This window comes from Urocitellus parryii, chromosome 7, assembly GCF_045843805.1.
Source record: "Urocitellus parryii isolate mUroPar1 chromosome 7, mUroPar1.hap1, whole genome shotgun sequence".
Classification (NCBI taxonomy): domain Eukaryota; kingdom Metazoa; phylum Chordata; class Mammalia; order Rodentia; family Sciuridae; genus Urocitellus; species Urocitellus parryii.
In genome coordinates, this window is record NC_135537.1 from 49,805,992 (window position 1) to 49,824,751 (window position 18,760).

The 18,760-nt window shown below is 35.1% G+C and overlaps 1 pseudogene; it reads left to right on the top strand.

Moving 5' to 3' along the window:
• Positions 1-8,579: 8,579 nt before the first annotated feature.
• Positions 8,580-18,760, top strand: part of LOC113179896 (sulfite oxidase, mitochondrial pseudogene) — a 98,386-nt pseudogene continuing 88,205 nt past the window's right edge.

Sequence of the window (18,760 nt, forward strand, 5' to 3'; positions counted from 1 at the left end):
CTTACCCCTCCTTTCCTCTTATATGTCATTTTGTATAACCCTGAGGATCGCCTTCCATTTCCATGCGATTCCCCTTCTCGTTTCCTTTCCCTCCCACCTCTCAACCCTGTTAATGAAAATCTTCGTCTCAAGCTCTTCGTCCCTACCCTGTCCTTGTTTCCTCCCCTTATATCAGAGGAGTCATTTGGTATTTGTTTTTTAAAGATTGACTAGCTTCACTTAGCATAATCTGCTCTAATGCCATCCATTTCCCTCCAAATTCTATGATTTTGTCATTTTTAAATGCAGAGTAATACTCCATTGTGTATAAATGCCACATTTTTTTAATCCATTCATCTATTGAAGGGCATCTAGGCTGATTCCACAATCTTGCTATCGTGAATTGTGCTGCTATGAACATCGATGTAGCAGTGTCCCTGTAGCATGCTCTTATTAGGTCTTTAGGGAATAGACCGAGAAGGGGAATAGCTGGGTCAAATGGTGGTTCCATTCCCAGCTTTCCAAGAAATCTCCATACTGCTTTCCAAATTGGCTGCACCAATTTGCAGTCCCACCAGCAATGAACAAGAGTGCCCTTTTCCCCACATCCTCTCCAGCACTTATTGTTGTTTGACTTCCTAATGGCTGCCAATCTTACTGGAGTGAGATGGTATCTTAGGGTAGTTTTGATTTGCATTTCTCTGACTGCTAGCGATGGTGAGCATTTTTTCATGTACTTATTGATTGATTGTATGTCCTCTTCTGAGAAGTGTCTGTTCAGGTCCTTTGCCCATTTATTGATTGGGTTACTTGTTGTCTTATTGTCTAATTTTTTGAGTTCTTTATATATTCTGGTTATTAGGGCTCTATCTGAAGTGTGTGGAGTAAAGATTTGTTCCCAGGATGTAGGCTCCCTGTTTATCTCTCTTATTGTTTCTTTTGCTGAGAAAAAACTTTTTAGTTTGAGTAAGTCCCATTTGTTGATTCTAGTTGTTAACTCTTGCGCTATGGGTGTCCTATTGAGGAATTTGGAGCCTGCTCCCACAGTATGTAGATCATAACCAAATTTTTCTTCTATCAGATGCCGTGTCTCTGATTTAATATCAAGCTCCTTGATCCATTTTGAGTTAACTTTTGTGCAAGGCGAGAGATAGGGATTCAGATTCATTTTGATGCAAATGGATTTCCAGTTTTCCCAGCACCATTTGTTGAAGATGCTATCCTTCCTCCATTGCATGCTTTTAGCCCCTTTATCAAATATAAGATAGTTGTAGTTTTGTGGATTGGTTACTGTGTCCTCTATTCTGTACCATTGGTCCACCCGCCTGTTTTGGTACCAGTACCATGCTGTTTTCATTACTATTGCTCTGTAGTATAGTTTGAAGTCTGGTATCGCTATACCGCCTGATTCACACTTCCTGCTTAGTATTGTTTTTGCTATTCTGGGTCTTTTATTATTCCATATGAATTTCATGATTGTTTTATCTATTTCTACAAGAAATGCAGCTGGGATTTTGATTGGCATTGCATTGAACTTATAGAGAACTTTTGGTAATATCGCCATTTTGATGATGTTGGATCTGCCTATCCATGAGCAGGGTATATTTTTCCATCTTCTAAGGTCTTCTTCTATGTCTTTCTTTAGGGTTTTGTAATTTTCATTGTATAAATCTTTCACCTCTTTTGTTAGGTTGATTCCCAAGTATTTTATTTTTTGGGGGGATATTGTGAATGGAGTAGTTGTCCTCATTTCCGTTTCAGAGGATTTGTCGCTGATATACAGGAATGCCTTTGATTTATGCGTGTTGATCTTATATCCTGCCACTTTGCTGAATTCATTTATTAGCTCTAATAGCTTCTCTGTAGACCCTTTTGGGTCTGCTAGGTATAGAATCATATCATCTGCAAATAGTGATAATTTAAGTTCTTCTTTTCCAATTTTTATCCCTTTAATTTCTTTCGTATGTCTAATTGCTCTGGCCAGTGTTTCGAGGACTATGTTGAACAGAAGTGGTGAGAGAGGGCATCCCTGTCTTGTACCAGATCTTAGAGGGAATGCCTTCAATTTTTCTCCATTCAGAATGATGCTGGCCTGTGGCTTATCATATATTGCTTTTACAATGTTGAGGTATGATCCTGTTATCCCTAATTTTTCTAGAGTTTTGAACATAAAGGGATGCTGTACTTTGTCGAATGCTTTTTCTGCGTCTATCGAGACTATCATATGGTTCTTATTTTTTAGTCTATTGATGTGGTGGATAACATTTATTGATTTCCGTATATTGAACCAGCCTTGCATCCCATGGATGAATCCTACTTGATCATGGTGTATAATTTTTTTGATATGTATTTGAATCCGGTTCGCCAGAATTTTATTGAGGATTTTTGCGTCAAGGTTCATTAGAGATATTGGTCTGTAGTTTTCTTTCTTTGAAGTGTCTTTGTCTGATTTCGGAATCAGGGTGATGTTGGCCTCGTAGAATGAATTTGGAAGTTCTCCCTCTTTTTCTATTTCCTGAAATAGCTTGAAAAGTATTGGTGTTAGTTCCTCTTTAAAGGTTTTGTAAAACTCTGCTGTATACCCATCCGGTCCTGGGCTTTTCTTAGTTGGTAGTCTTTTGATGGTTTCTTCTATTTCTTCTATTGTTATTGGTCTGTTTATGTTGTCTATATCCTCCTGGTTCAATCTGGGCAGATCGTAAGACTTAAGGAATTTATCTATGCCTTCACTATTTTCTATTTTATTGGAGTATAAGGCTTCAAAATAGTCTCTGATTATCTTCTGTATTTCTGAAGTGTCTGTTGTGATATTGCCTTTTTCATCCCGTATGCTAGTAATCTGGGTTCTCTCTCTTCTTCTCTTCGTTAGCATGGCTAAGGGTCTGTCAATTTTATTTATTTTTTCAAAGAACCAGCTTTTAGTTTTGTCAATTTTTTCAATTGTTTCTTTTGTTTCAATTTCATTAATTTCAGCTCTGATTTTGATTATTTCTTGCCTTCTACTTCTTTTGCTGTTGTTTTGCTCCTCTTTTTCTAGGATTTTGAGATGAAGTATGAGATCATTTATTTGTTGGTTTTTTCTTTTTTTGAGGAATGAACTCCAAGCAATGAATTTTCCTCTTAGGACTGCTTTCAATGTGTCCCATAGATTCCGATATGTTGTGTCCGTGTTTTCATTTAACTCTAGGAATTTTTTAATTTCCTCCTTGATGTCTTCAATAACCCATAAGTCATTCAGCAACCTGTTGTTCATTCTCCAAGTGATGCTTGATTTTTCCTTTCTTCTTTTATCATTGATTTTCAGTTTCATTCCATTATGATCAGATAAGATGCATGGTATTATCTCTACCCCTTTATATTGTCTAAGAGTTGCCCTGTGACATAATATATGGTCTATTTTTGAGAAGGTTCCATGTGCTGCTGAAAAAAAAGTGTAACTACTTGATGTTGGGTGGTAAAGTCTATATATGTCAATTAAGTCTAGGTTATTAATTGTGTTGTTGAGTTCTATAGTTTCCTTGTTTAACTTTTGTTTGGAAGATCTGTCCAGTGGTGAGAGAGGTGTGTTGAAGTCTCCCATGATGATTGTATGGTGGTCTATCAGACTCTTGAACTTGAGAAGAGTTTGCTTGATGAACACCGCTGCACCATTATTTGGGGCATATATATTTATGATTGTTATGTCTTGTTGGTTTATGGTTCCCTTGAGCAGTATGAAGTGTCCTTCTTTATCCCTTTTGATTAGCTTTGGCTTGAAATCTATTTTATTAGATATGAGTATGGACACGCCTGCTTGTTTCCGCTGTCCATATGAGTGGTATGATTTTTCCCAACCTTTCACCTTCAGTCTATGGATATCTTTTTCTATCAGATGCATCTCCTGTAGACAGCATATTGTTGGGTCTTGTTTTGTGATCCATTCTACTAGCCTGTGTCTCTTAATTGGTGAGTTTAAGCCATTGACATTTAGGGTTATTATTGAGATATGGTTTGTACTTCTATCCATATTTGTTTGTTGATATTACTAAACCTGATTTGTTATCCTCTTTGACTACTTTCCCCCCTTTACTGTCCTACCTCCCATTGTTGGTTTTCAATGTTATTTTCCATTTCCTCTTCCTGCAATGTTTTGCCAAGGATTTTTTGAAGAGATGGTTTTCTAGCTGCGAATTCTTTTGACTTTTGTTTATCATGGAAGGTTTTAATTTCATCTTCTAACCTGAAGCTTAATTTTGCCGGATACACGATTCTTGGTTGGAACCCATTTTCTTTCAGTGTTTGAAATATGTTATTCCAGGATCTTCTAGCTTTCAGAGTCTGTGTTGAGAGTTCAGCTGTTATCCTGATTGGTTTACCCCTAAATGTAATCTGCTTCCTTTCCCTTGTAGCTTTTAAAATTCTTTCCTTATTCTGTATGTTGGACATCTTCACTATAATGTGTCTAGGTGTGGATCTCTTATGGTTTTGTACATTCGGCGTCGTGTAGGCTTCTAGGATTTGGGATTCTGTCTCATTCTTCAAGTCTGGGAAGTTTTCTCGTATTATTTCATTGAATAGGCTGTGTATTCCTCTGGTGTGGAGCTCTGTGCCTTCCTGTATCCCCATGACTCTTAAATTTGGTCTTTTGATATTGTCCCATATTTCTTGGATGTTCTGTTCATGGTTTCTTAGCAGACTTGCTGAGCTGTCTATGTTCTTTTCCAGTTGAAATACTTTGTCTTCATTGTCTGATGTTCTCTCTTCTAAGTGATCTACTCTGCTGGTAGTATTCTCAATTGAGTTTTTAAGTTGGTTTATTTTTTCCTGCATTTCTAGTATTTCTATTTGTTTGTTTTTTATTTCCTCTATCTCCCTGTGAAATTGATCTTTTACTTCCTGGATTTGTTTGTCAATGTGATCTTTCATTATCTGATTTTGCTGTCTCATGTCTTCCTTGAGACTCCAGATCATCTGAAGCATGTATATCCTGATCTCTCTATCTGACATTCCATCTGTTGCACCTATTACCTCTTCTAAAGTTGAGTTGACCTGCATTGCCTGTGGTCCTTTCTTTCCTTGTCTTTTCATACTGCTGGCGTTTCTTTCTGCTTGGTGAAACTGTTGTGTTTTGAAATTTTCCCTCTATTTATTTATATTGCTCTTGTATAGTTGAATAATCACCCTTGCAGGGCATGTAGTGGCTGTGATCCTCCTCCAATTGGTGTGATCCGTCTACCACGCTGGCAGGCCCTAGGTCTGCTCTGCTGGTCGGTCAAAGGTCCGCCTACCCAGCAGGCACGAGGGGCACCTCTATCACTCCGCAGGTTGCTGGGCCTAACCTCCCGATGGGTCGAAGGTTCGCCTAGCTTGCAGGGGGCTGCTCCCGGAGCGAGAGCTAGGCCTCCCGGGGGAGCCCGGATGGTGGAGGCCGACTGCCGGTTCAGGCGGGGCGGGCCAAGCCGCACTGGGTGCCGGCGGCTTGCAAACGCGGCTGGTATCAGCAGGACTTAACTCCTGCACCCGCTGCGGGGGCACCTTTATCGCTGAGTAGCTGCGGTCGCGTGGTTGGGAACCGGGCGGGTGGGGCCGCTTCTCCCAGGGCGAGAGCTGGGCCTCCTGGGGGAGCCCGGATGGCGTAGGACTGCCGGTTCGGGCGGGGCGGGCCAAGCCGCTCAGGGATCCCGCTGGTTGCAAAGGCGGTTGGCGTCTGCAGGACTTAACTTCTGCACCCGCCGCCGGTTCGGGCGGGGCGGGCCAAGCCGCTCAGGGTTCCCGCGAGTTGCAAAGGCAGCTGGCGTCTGCAGGACTTAACTTCTGCACCCGCCACGTGGGCACCTTTATTGTCGAGTAGCTGTGGCTGCCTGGTTAGGAACCGGGCGGGTGGGGCCGCTTTTCCCTGGGCGAGAGCTAGGCCTCCCGGGGGAGCCCGTATGGTGGAGGACTGCCGGTTCGGGCGGGGCGGGCCAAGCCGCTCAGGGATCCCGCGGGTTGCAAAGGCGGTTGGCGTCTGCAGGACTTAACTTCTGCACCCACCGCCGGTTCGGGCGGGGCGCTGTCAGCTTTTTATGTAGGATTTTAGGTTTTGTGGATGATTTTTCACTAGGTCACACATTCCATTATTATCCTTGGAGGCGGAGTCTTACCTATCTTAGAGAATGAATGGAAGGCTGCAACCTTGTACCACCTTTTTATCTTTGTTCAACATTTAAAGAAACTCTTAAAGAACTTTTGGGTTTCTTTTGCAAAAATGGTTTGTTCATATATTTAATAATAGCCTGAACATTTCCTTTTGTACCTAGAATTTTGTTTCCTTTGAAAATTTGTTATTTAAGTATGACCTTCTTAATCTTCATTGGCCAATTCAGAAAAACTCACCATTATGTTGCATTATAACTTTGGTTCAACAGAACATGAAAATCTGGCTTCATTCATCCAGAATCAATTTTTATGTATTAACCTGTTGATTTTCAACTCTAGTAATGCTAACATACCACTTTAATTATGTATATTTTGTAAATTCCATCTCACCATATTGAATTTAAGTTTACAATAGCATAACCTAGAAATGTTCTTTCTAAACCATGTGACATAAAGGAGAAATCAAACAAGGACAATTTATAGCAAACTAATTTGTATTCAATTCAATGTAAATGTTTGGACAAAACTCCACAAAGGGCATAAAGAGGGAATAAGCTCAAGCATCTGCGTAAAGAGTCACCACAATTAAGATTTTAACTAATTCAGACAATTATAGGTATTTATAATGGTTGCTGTTTCTGATATGATTTTTGGAGGATAAAGAAACAAAGGATAGCCTCTTCAACAAATGTTGCTGGAAGAACTAGAATTCCATATGCAGCAAAATGAAACTAAACTCCTATCTCTCACCATGCACAAAACTCAACTCAAAGTGGGTCAAGGACCTAGGAATTAGGAGGCCCAAATCTTCATGTCGGATTAGGCCTTTACTACATTAAGCAAGTATCCTAACGCATGAGAAGTAAAATTTTAAAAATTAATAAATGGAATGGACTCAAACTCAAAAGCTTCTTCTCAGCAAAAGAAACAATCAATGAGATGAAGAGAGAGCCTATGAACAAATTTTTGCCACATGCAGATAAGATAGAGCACTATCCCCAGGATACATAAGGAACTCACAAAACTTAACACCAAAAAAAAACCCCAAACAACCCAATCAATAAATGGGCTAAGGAGCTAAACAGATGCTTCTCAGAAGATATACACTTGATCAACAAATATATGGAAAATTGTTCAACATCTCTAGTAATTTGAGAAATGCAAATCAAAACTAAGATTTCATCTCATGCCAGTTAGAATGACATTTATTAAGAATACAGACAACAATAAATATTGGTGAGGATGTGGGGGGAAAGGCACATGCATACATTGCTGGTAGGATTGCAAATTGGTGCATAAACTGGAAAGTACTATGGAGGTTCTTTAGAAAACTTGGAATGGAACCATCATTTGACTCAGCTGTCCCACTCCTCAGTCTATACCCAAAGGACTTAAAATCAGCATAGTATGATAATACAGCCACATTAATGTTTATAGCAGCTCAATTCACAGTAGCTGAACTGTGGAAGCAACCCAGATGCCCTTCAATAGATGAATGGATAAATAAACTGTGGTCTATCTACACAATGGGCTATTACTCAGCATTAAAAGAGAATAAAATTATGCCATTTGCAGGTAAATGGATGGAGTTGGAAAATATCATTAAAGCAAAGTAAGACAATCCCAAAAATCTAAAGTCTGAGTTTTCTCTCTGATCAGTGGATGCTGATCCATAATGGGGGCGGGTGGTACAGTGGTGGTGGTGGTGATGGAAAAAATGGGAGAAATTTTGTTTGGTCAAAAAAGGAGGGAGGGGTGCAGAGGGGGCATGGTGTCAGGAGAGATGGTGAATGAGAAGGATATCATTACCCTGGGTATATGTATGACTGCACGTATGGTGAGATGCTATATTGTACCCAGAAAAAGTTGTGTTGCACTTGTGTGCAATGAATCAAAATGCATTCTGATATATATATATATATATATATATATATATATATATATATATATATATAATAAATTTATAATTAATTTAAAAAAGAAATCAAGGAATATTCTTAACTAGATTTTACTGTATTTGCTTTTTTTCTTTGAAATATTATAATTCTTACAAATTCAGTTGAGGATCTACAGTTGAGTAACATTAAATCAACAAAAAAATTGAATATTAATCTTAATATCTCTTTTTGTGTACCAGAACCTAGTAGTCCCAGATCAATTCCAGTTGATGTTGGCTTCATTTATTAAAAAATGCATTAATTCCAAGTAAGCATTTTAAGTCCTTAGGAAATTAATTGTAGTGGATGTTCTCCCATAGTAAAATTAAATCAAATAAAACAAAAAAGTACAAAAAAAATCCTAATTCCTCAACCCACAGATATTTTAAAATCTATATTGGGAGTTAAAGGCATACATTAAACAAATAATAATCTGCCCATGTAATATTAGATGTTTAATGAATGGGGATTCAATTGGTCATCAGCAATCTTTTCAATTTCCAAAGTCTCCTTGGAAGAAATGAACATAAAACTAGACCAGGAAGCATGTGGGAGCGCCAGGCCAGGAAGCTAAAGAGCAACAAAATTAAGACAATGTGGAAAGCTGAGGAAGAAGGTCCTACACTCTTTCAGGTAGGACATGTATGTTAAAAATCAGATGACAGGAAGTGATAAACAGATGGTAACCTAGTGAGCAGGGGAAGGAGATTATTTATGTATCACAGAAATAAATGAACAGCCTAGCATAAAGCCTAGTACTGAAGATGATTTGAATACACTGAATTAAAGAAGGAGAAATAAATGTTATGAAAAAAATGATTCTTAAAGTTATGCTTTATATGCTTTGGAAGACATTCACTACATGAAGAATACATCTAAGAAATTAAAAAAAAATCTCCTCCCTACTTTAGAGCAGTGTCTTACATAAATGATTTGGAATTATTTGGTATGGGAGATTGGTTATACATACATACACTTGTGTCCCACTTACTCATTCAATCATTCTTATCAGCATATACTCATGAACATTTGTTTTATGCTTTGGGTTGCAATCCCATACAGCCTGGTTTTCTTGCAGAAATAGTTCCATGTTTGGCCATTGGTAGCTCTCTTGTGTTGCTCATCTATCTTTTTAATGTATTCCCACAATATGTGTGTGTGTGTGTGCACACCAATGTGCATGATTGATGGGGATTGTCACCTGTTGGAATAAATGTGATGTGAAACATTGAAGAGAGAATCATTTCAGCTTGTTAAAAAAAAAGGATGATTATATCTCAAATTGTACATGCAAAAAATAGCTCAATATAAACATTTGTTAATTGACAGAAGGAAATTAACAATTCTAATGTCACTTGTATTTGCTTTTGATAAGTACTGTCTTAAATATTTTAATATAGACAGTTTTAGTTATCAATAGGAGAGCTAAATTGTGATCCCTAATAGCTATTTTAATATATGATAACATAGTAAATTGACACTAAGTCTGGATGTGTGACCATCTTTATAGTGTAATTTTTACTTAAAAATATATACCATAGAACACATTGGTTCTATATATCATCTATTCAACTATTTTTAAAATTATATTTTTAGTTGTTGATGGACACAATACCTTTATTTTATTTTTATGTGGTGCTGAGGATGAAAACCAGTGCCTTCCACATGTGAAGTGAACACTCTACCACTGAGCTACAACCCTAGCTCCTATCCAACTATTTTTTTATTTGTTTTTAGTGTAACTAGACAGATTCTAAGTTAGTTCATAAATTCTTTTCTTAACTTAACCTACACTAGTTTAAAAATACTCTTTTAATTTATTTTTGAATCAATGACTATTTCCCAAAATGGATAAAAACAGTGTTTAATTCTATCAACTCAAATATCGAAACAATTGTTTCAAAATGAAACAAATTTAAATAATTTATTTGTCCACATTAATCAGCTTAAATGAACCAAATGTTCAGTCAAATGATTGTTCTAATTGGCTCTGCGTCCATGGCCCTGACATTTCTATCTTCTTGTCAGAGTCTGTGCAAACACAGGCTTGCAAATCATTTCTCAATACACTTGTGTATAATTCTGACATCTGACTCTAGTCTCCCTTTAATTTTCTTCATTATTTTTATCACATCTGATTTGAGTTAAAATGTTTACCACATTATTTATTTTTATTTTAACTGATATTGCTCATATTTACAGGGTACCATATTTTGATACATGCATGCATTGTATAATATTCAACTCAGGCAAACATATTTATCCCCTCAAACATTTAATATAACCCCTATATTCAGATACTTCTCAGGGTGAGGGTGAAGGGGGCCTGCTGCAAAAGCAAGTATGAATAGTAAGTGGTAAAATATAATAAATGTACCCTGTGAGATTTCACTGTACTTTCAGGTCTGATTTCACATCTCCTATATTGCAAAATGGGTAATATTGCCATTGAAACAGGCTTCCTTTTTCATGTTCTTTTTATGTCCCCAGCTTCATTAGTTTTCATTTCCTCCACTGAATTTCAAGAACCACTTAGCTGCCATGCTCCTGGTTTATCCAAGTCATTCACGTTTTTACTGTTCAGCTCCTTTGCAGTGATTGGTTCACTACTCCTCTCAAAATTCAGCAGATTTCATCACCTTTATGTGCCCTCTACCAGGTCCTCTTGTGGAGAGCCATTTTCCTGGTCTCCTGTGCTCTGACACTACCTGGAGATTTCCCACCTCCAACTGCTCAGCAAGTTTTCAAATCCACTAGCAGATTAACCTTTACTCGCTTATATTTTCTAGTGACTAGAATTCAATAGAGTTCTTATAAGATTGTGGTAAATCCAGGGCTCATTGTGCCCTAAATACTGAGAATTCCCTCATTTTTCTCCTTGGTTGCTCAAAAGTTGTTTTGTCAAGTTTTGCTTCATATAATGATATAATTAGCTATTAAAATACACACATGTTTATGCACAGCAAATAGCTTTATCTAAACATTTATTTGAGAATTACTAGCCTGGATTTAGAAGAAAAAATATTAATAGAAATCTATTAATATTTGTCATTCAAAGTTTTTCTCAATTTAATTCCCTCCTGCATCTATTCAGGGCAAGTAACATGCTTTTCAGCCAGTGTTGCCTATGACTTCATCTGGAGTCATTTTGCTTAGTTTTTGAAGAAATCCATCTTTCAGGTTTTTGAATTTCATTAGATTTGTTTTGATAATTTGAAAAGAATTATAAGTCTGATGTTTTGGACTATTGACCTTTTATACGGTACACTAATTAATGGATTTATGAAAAATTATTTCTAATAAATCTATAGTTCAGTTCCAATATGCCAATTGTGATTTGTTCAGAAAAACTAACTTTTGAAGCATCTCTTATTAGTTTAATGACAGTTGCATTGACTGTCTAAGTATGGCCATATACCACAAGAGATCCTATTGTGGAAGAGTTCACTGCTGCACTCTATGAAAATAATTGAACCTTACTTGTAGACCATTCGAAATCATCTATTGATATTTGTGTAATATTGTAGAGAATGTATCCAGATCTTATTTCTGAAGATATTTAGATATGTTGTCATATTTCAACTTCCATATAGTGCAAACATGCATATGGCATATGAGGACATGACTGATCTCACCTTCCTGGCCTCCATGTGAGCTTCCTGTATCAGCCAATGCATAGATAATCTGCATGTCTCCCAAACTATACCGTAGTTCTCATCAGTGTTGTTCTTCCATTGTCATAAACCCAAGTTTTTTAAGAAAGTGCTTAATCTTTGTATTTTATTCTTCTTATCTTTTAACAAGTACATAACTTTAAAAATGTTTACATTTATGACACTATGTTTCACATAAATATCAAAATCAATACTCATGTTTAAAGTACTGACAGTTAAGTCTTAATGAGATGTTTATTGGATCTAACATTTCATTTTATTCAGTTTTTAATGTAAAAGTAGAACATGCAGGAAAGTCTAGAAATATAGAGAATTACACCTTTCAGTAAAGAGTAGTGAATTTCTTCCAAATGACTTATACAACATGAGGTGCCCCGTGACAGCTCAAATGAAGACTTTTCTTGCACATTGCCCCTTCTATACTAAAAATAAATAAAACATCCAGTTATTCTTTATTAAATGACAATTTTTAATCATCTCAATTTCCTTAAGACTTTATTTTATGAAAATAAATGTTGCACTATTTACATGCCTAGTCACAAGATGAACATCTAATTATATTGTGGAATTATTAAATGTACTATTGACATGATGTGGGTTTTATTGTGATTAAGACAAAAAGATGTCTCCAAAGCAGATTGATGATGTTCTAAATCAAATCACTGTTCACATTTCAAAGAGAGAATTGCTCAAGCTAAAATGTATTATCTATAGAAACAAAACCATTTACGTTTTATGCCATTACTTTGTGTGAAATAAAAACACAAGTAATTACCCTAACCTGCACTGAATTATATTTATGGTTTTCAAAAACACACCACAGGTTACAACCCAGTGTATCATTTTTGACTATTGAAAAGGTGGCTCAATTTCTAACTATTTCCTCTTGGAATATTGGCAGCTCTATCCCTGTAATATAAAAACTACAACAGACTTATCACAGTCCAAAGCACAGCTTGCTGGAATTCATTGTATACTTCAAATCCTATCTTATTGTCCTTCATCCTGTCTACATGGAACTTGGTAATACATGAGAGTTTTATTAATAAAATAACTTAGCATTTAAAAACTGAAGAAATAAAATAAATATTCTTCAATATACAAAATGTCTCACATATTTTTGATATACTGAATGTTTCAGCTAAGAAAGTATCATTTAGATGCATGCTTAGTCTAGTTATTTGCTACATAAAGCATGGTTAATTGATCAGCCATTATCACCTTGAATTTCAGTAGAAATATAGAAGCTAAGGCTCCTGTTTATACCTAATGAATAGGAATGGTCATTTGTAGAAGATCCTCCAGGTGATTATTATACACATTAAATTTTTTGAAAACCCTCCTTTGTTTGATTTTTGATGTATTTTGAATTAAAACTAAATTCTAATTCAAATCAATGATTCAATTGTGTCTGTGCACAGTAAGATAGAGAATAACAAGAGTTATCTGTTTGCTGAACATTTATATGAAAAGTGTGTAGTAAGTTCTAGTATGTGCTGGGCTCTATGTGAGGTATGGAGCATTCAGAGATGGATAGAACATAGTTTTTACCTTACAGGAATTTCATATCTGGAGTAAGAATGGGGAAATTAATTATGACATTTTAGTGCAACAAGTGCTTCGTATAATAATCTAAAGTTGAGAAATTCACCTTTATCTGGCAACTATCATGAAAAAAAGATTTAAAAATAATCTGACAGAAGGCCTATTTATAAATTGCTTCCTAAAGCCAAATAAAGAAATATTCTTAGATGTTTGATGAATAAAATTGTACTAAAATGATTCATTTATACCCATACCTATATATAAAATATAGAAATATAAATAACAATAATAAATTATACAATATATAAAATGTATACATATTTTACTTTCATGATTACATTTCATAGACTCTGAACAAAAATGTAAATGAACTACCCGAAGTTCACAGAATAAATAAAAAGTAAAGCTGAGATGCAAAATAATTTAGGCAAATAATGTAAATAAACATTTCCTCAGCAAATCTAAACAGAGAGAATTAAAAGAATCAATATTGTGATAATATTTCTTCTCTTGCAACAGTTGTTTTTGGATTTTCTTTCTGTAAAACATTTATTTGATGAAGCACAGACATACGTTTTTGAGCAGGTGTATAATACATTTGATCCATTTATATAACAGTATACATAACATAATTAGGTCTAAAAACAATAGTTGCTTACCACATCTGTATCAATGGGAAATTGAAGGCAAACAAAAAATAGTCTTCAATAATTCATTTCAGAGCTCTTGGAAAATAATTATTTTAAAATATTTTATTTTATTTAAAGAGTTTTAATTCAATCTTTTAATTATGATCAAATTTAAAAACTTCAAAAGTATTCATCATTGCATCCAAGTAGCAATGAATATACGTGAGCTATTGGGCCCTCGAGAAGAAGCAGATGGCTTGTCTGAGATTTTGCAGATCAGAAGCAAACCTCATTTAAAAGCAGCCAGAAAGCAATGGATGGTATTCAAATCCTGAATGTGAAAGAACAAACACTTTTTCTAGGGTTTATTTGGTAAACTCTGTGACAGTTAAGCATCTGGATATGATAGAAAGGAGGAATTTTAAAGCTACAATTGAAACCTGTCCATGTAAATTAGATGATCCATTCTCTGTAATTAAGACTAAGTAGTGGGTATCTGTCATGAGCCAAATTAATACAAATTAATTCAAAAACCTTGGAAGGGACATGCCATGCTGATCTGTGTAGCATGACCCTGAAGAGGACATTTTATTATGTGAGTAAGATTTCATTGTCAAAAATAAATGTCACTCTGGCAAATGCTGAAGAAGGCAGGGAAGTTTTTCAGAGGGTAAAGTGCTTATCAATTAGTTGTAAATTAGCATGCTGAGGGCACCATTTAATAAATGACTGCTTCCAGAAAACTAAATGCTACCCTCTTCTATAAAAGGAAGAGACAGTCACTCACTCAAGGGTGAGGGCACTAGACTTCAAGATCAATCTATTGCTTTTACAATGTTATATGATTTTTTTTATCTTTAAAGAATGAAGTAGACAGGTTAAAATGCCCTTTTTAGTTTGAAATGAATACTGAGGGAAACCAAGGTAACATGCCTCAACATATTTACTGTAACCCCCAGAGATAGGACCTATAAAAAGTCAGAGGTGTTCAAACTTGTCGTAACATTGTGCTGTAATCTGTAGAATCATCATAATCTAATTTCTGATGAAACAGTCATACATTTGTTTAACTATGTAATTCATGTAGATTGATTACTTATTTTTACATTAACATTTCTGCATAGATCTAGCACCCTTATAATCAGACTTTTGTGTAATACCAATTTTCATGTTTGGAATTCTGGAAGAAAATGTGGTTTCTGTCCCAAAGAAATCTTCAAAGAGGCATCAATAAAGACTCTCCTCATCTGTGGCATATGGACCCTAGCCTTCTCTTTACTTTTCCTCCATTTTATCTTTCTCTTCAGGCTGTATCCTCTGCTGAACTTTTGTCTTTATCTCGGGGTTTTTTTTCCTTTTGTCTTCTCATCCTCTGATCTCATTTATTGTATTTAAATATTTTCATATCCATCTTCTTTTTAACATTTTCTTTATTCCTCTTGTTTCTCTTCTTTCTCTCAACCTTCTATTTTATTTTTTCTTCTTCCTTTATTTTCTTCCTCTTCAGCATTCTTTTCTTTTTTCATACCCAACTTTGCTAAGGTATATATGGGAAAAATTTCTGTATATTTATGGTGTACAATGTTATGTTATAAACACACACCTACATGGTAAAATGTAAAAATAAAGCTAATTACCTTATTTGTTACCTTATATAGTTACCATTTTTGGTGATGAGAACCTTCAAGGTCTACTCTTTCATTAATTTTCATGTCTATATCATTAATAATTATAATCACCATGCTGTATAATAGATCACAATTGATTAATATTGCATAACTGAAATTTTCTACCCTTTTTTCAATATCTTCTTATTCCCTCCAGCTATAAGAAACCACCATTCAACTGTCTAATTACATGAGTCCAACTATTTTAGCTTCTACTTGTTAATGAAATCATGCACTGTGTCTTGTCTTATTAAACTTTGTTTGTTGCCTTCCAGGTTCATCCATGTTTTTGTAAATAACAGGGTTTCTATAAATAAAAAGTGTCCTCTACTTTTAGGGCTGAATAGTATTTTATTATGTATGTGTGTATTTTATAATCTACATAGAAAGTAGAGAGATTTAGATCTCATATTTTTGTCTGTCATCCACTGATGAATACCTAGGTTGATTCCATATATTAGCTATTGTGAATAATGCTGCATCGAACATGGGATGTCTCTTAGACACTCTCTGTTTCCTGTGTTTCTGGCATCCTATTGAAAAAAAAAAAACTTTGCCAAGATCAATGTGATGCAGATTTTTATCTATGCTGTCTTCTTGTAGATTTAGAGTTTCAGATCTGAGTCTCTAACTCATTTTGAGTTGATTTTTGTGTATACTATAAGATAAAGCTTCAATTTTATTCTTCTGCCTGTGGATATACAATTTTCCCAACACTATTTATTCAGAGAAACTCTGATACACATTGTATATTCTTGCCATTTTTGTGGGAGGTAAATTGCCCATGAATGTGTGGCTTTATTTCTCTTCCATTAGTCTAAATGTCTATTTTTAAGTCAACATCATGCTTGTTTTGTTAATATGATTTTGTATTTGATTTTCACATCAGGTAGTGTGACGTTTCCAGCCTCATTCTCTTGTTCTAGATTGCCTGGGCTATTCAAGGTCTATAGAGTCTCTACGATTAATTTTTTTCTCTATTTAAAAACTATCTCTGGGATTTTGATAAGGAATTCTTTGAACCTGTAGATGACTTTGAGGAGCATGGATGTTTTGTCAATATTAATTCTTTCAATTCAAAATCACAGGTGTCTTTCCATTTCCTTATGTCTTCTTCAATTACTTTTATCAATGTTTTAGTTTTCAGAGTAGATATTTTTCAGCTTGGTTAAAATTATTCCTAAGTAGTTTTCTTTTTTGTATGCTATTTTACCTTTTCTCTTTCTCTATGTCTGCTCTTCAACACCGACTTCCTTTGCTCTGTCCTTTTTACCACTTCATTTTTCCTTTTTTTTTTGATTTTTATTTTTCCTCTTATTTTGACTTATCTCTGCTCCCTTGGCTATGATAATCTTTGTGTTACAACCATCCATCCACCTATACATTTGTTTTCAGTATCTCAATAATGGTGCACCAAGTTAAGAATTTCAATTCTGTCTTATCTGCTGTAACAGTGAGGATTCCCCCAGAGATATAAACCAGTATGATATAGATTATATATATATATATATATATATATATATATATAAAATAGAATGAGAAAATATGCAAATGGAAATTACTGTGGAGATTATTATGAGGAATTAGCTGATGTGATTGTGGATGTCAGAAATCCCATGATCTGCTGTCTGCATATTAATAAACCAGGACATGTGGTGGTATAATTCAGCCCATGTCCAAAGGCCTGGGAACCAGGAAGTTAATAATGTAAATCCAGTTCCAGGACCAGAGTGAGATGTTGCAATCAAGCAGGCACTTAGGAAGCAAGGGAGAGACTTTCTCCTCCTATCACCTTTTGTGTCATTTGGCCCCTACATGGACTGGATGATACCCATCTACAATGACGATGAAAATCTACTGAGTTCATCAATCCAAATGTTAATCTTATCCAAAATGATACATAAAATTAACTACAATATCTGTCAAATATGTAGATTACAGGGCTGTGGTCAGAGTTCTTTTGTTTACTTAATATATTTTGTTGCTGCTGATGATTAGATGGAAAGTATTATTGCTTTCAAAAATATTTTTTATAGGGCTGGGGTTGTGGCTTTCAGTAGAGCCCTTGCCTAGCATGTGTGAGGCACTGGGTTCATTCCCAGGCACTACATAAAAAATAAATAAAATAAAGGCATCCATCTACAACTAAAAATATATTAAAATTAAAAAAAGCATTGTTTGACTAATGGATACAAGCAATCTAACTTTTCTGTCTATCTTTATATATTGTGTTTCTGCTTCCCAAGGTTAAGACTGGATTTATTATGCTTGCCAATGTACTAGGGGGAAAGACAGGAATTATAGAAGAAGGAAACTAATTCAGTTATTTTTCTCTTCACTTCTTCATGGACTGAGTTATTTCTGGTCTTAAATACTGGTGAAATGCAAAGAAACCTTGAAAAATTATGTAAAATATCAGGACTTCAACTTCAACTGGTATATAATTATGATTTCATTTAGATTTTCCAAAACAAATGACAACTTGTTTAGTAACACAATTCAGAATGTAGTTTAAACTTATTATAGCATGATATATGAAAATTCAAGTTTGAGATGATCTAAGGACTCTTTGAATTACCTGTGTTTGTTTTAATATTTCCCAAAGATAATCAATTCATGAGTAATTGCATTGTTGTAATTAGTTAAACTGTGCGGTAGATCCAATTTAATTAATTGAAATGATTTTAGATTGAAATTCCTATATTTTTTGTCTTCTACCACAAAAATCATCATTGTCTGTGTTCTATAATTATTCTAAATACATCTTGCAACTAGTCAAATTCAACCCTTAGGCTCAGAAATATGAAATTATTTCAAAGATAAGGAAGCTATGTCTGGCATTTCATTAGTGTAAGTACCAATGATGTTAATGAGAGCACATCTAGTCCAAACCTAGTCCACTATCAAGAAATACACAAGAGTGGCAGTAATACATGAGTACAATAGCAGTTCATGATGAGAGTTTAATGAGATGTTTATTTTCTTTGATTTCTGAAATTTTATAATTATTTGGTTGACATTCCAAAGGTGACATTCAGTGACCCCACTTACAGCAGTCAATTCATGATTAAGATCTCAGATTCAAATTGATGAGTATAAATGCAGGATGTTAACTGTGTGTGTGTGGGTGGGTGTGGGTGTGAGTGTGTGGGTGTATACTATATTGTCTCATTGTATATGATGCCTATTACCATTATTTGGGGTAAAATTGA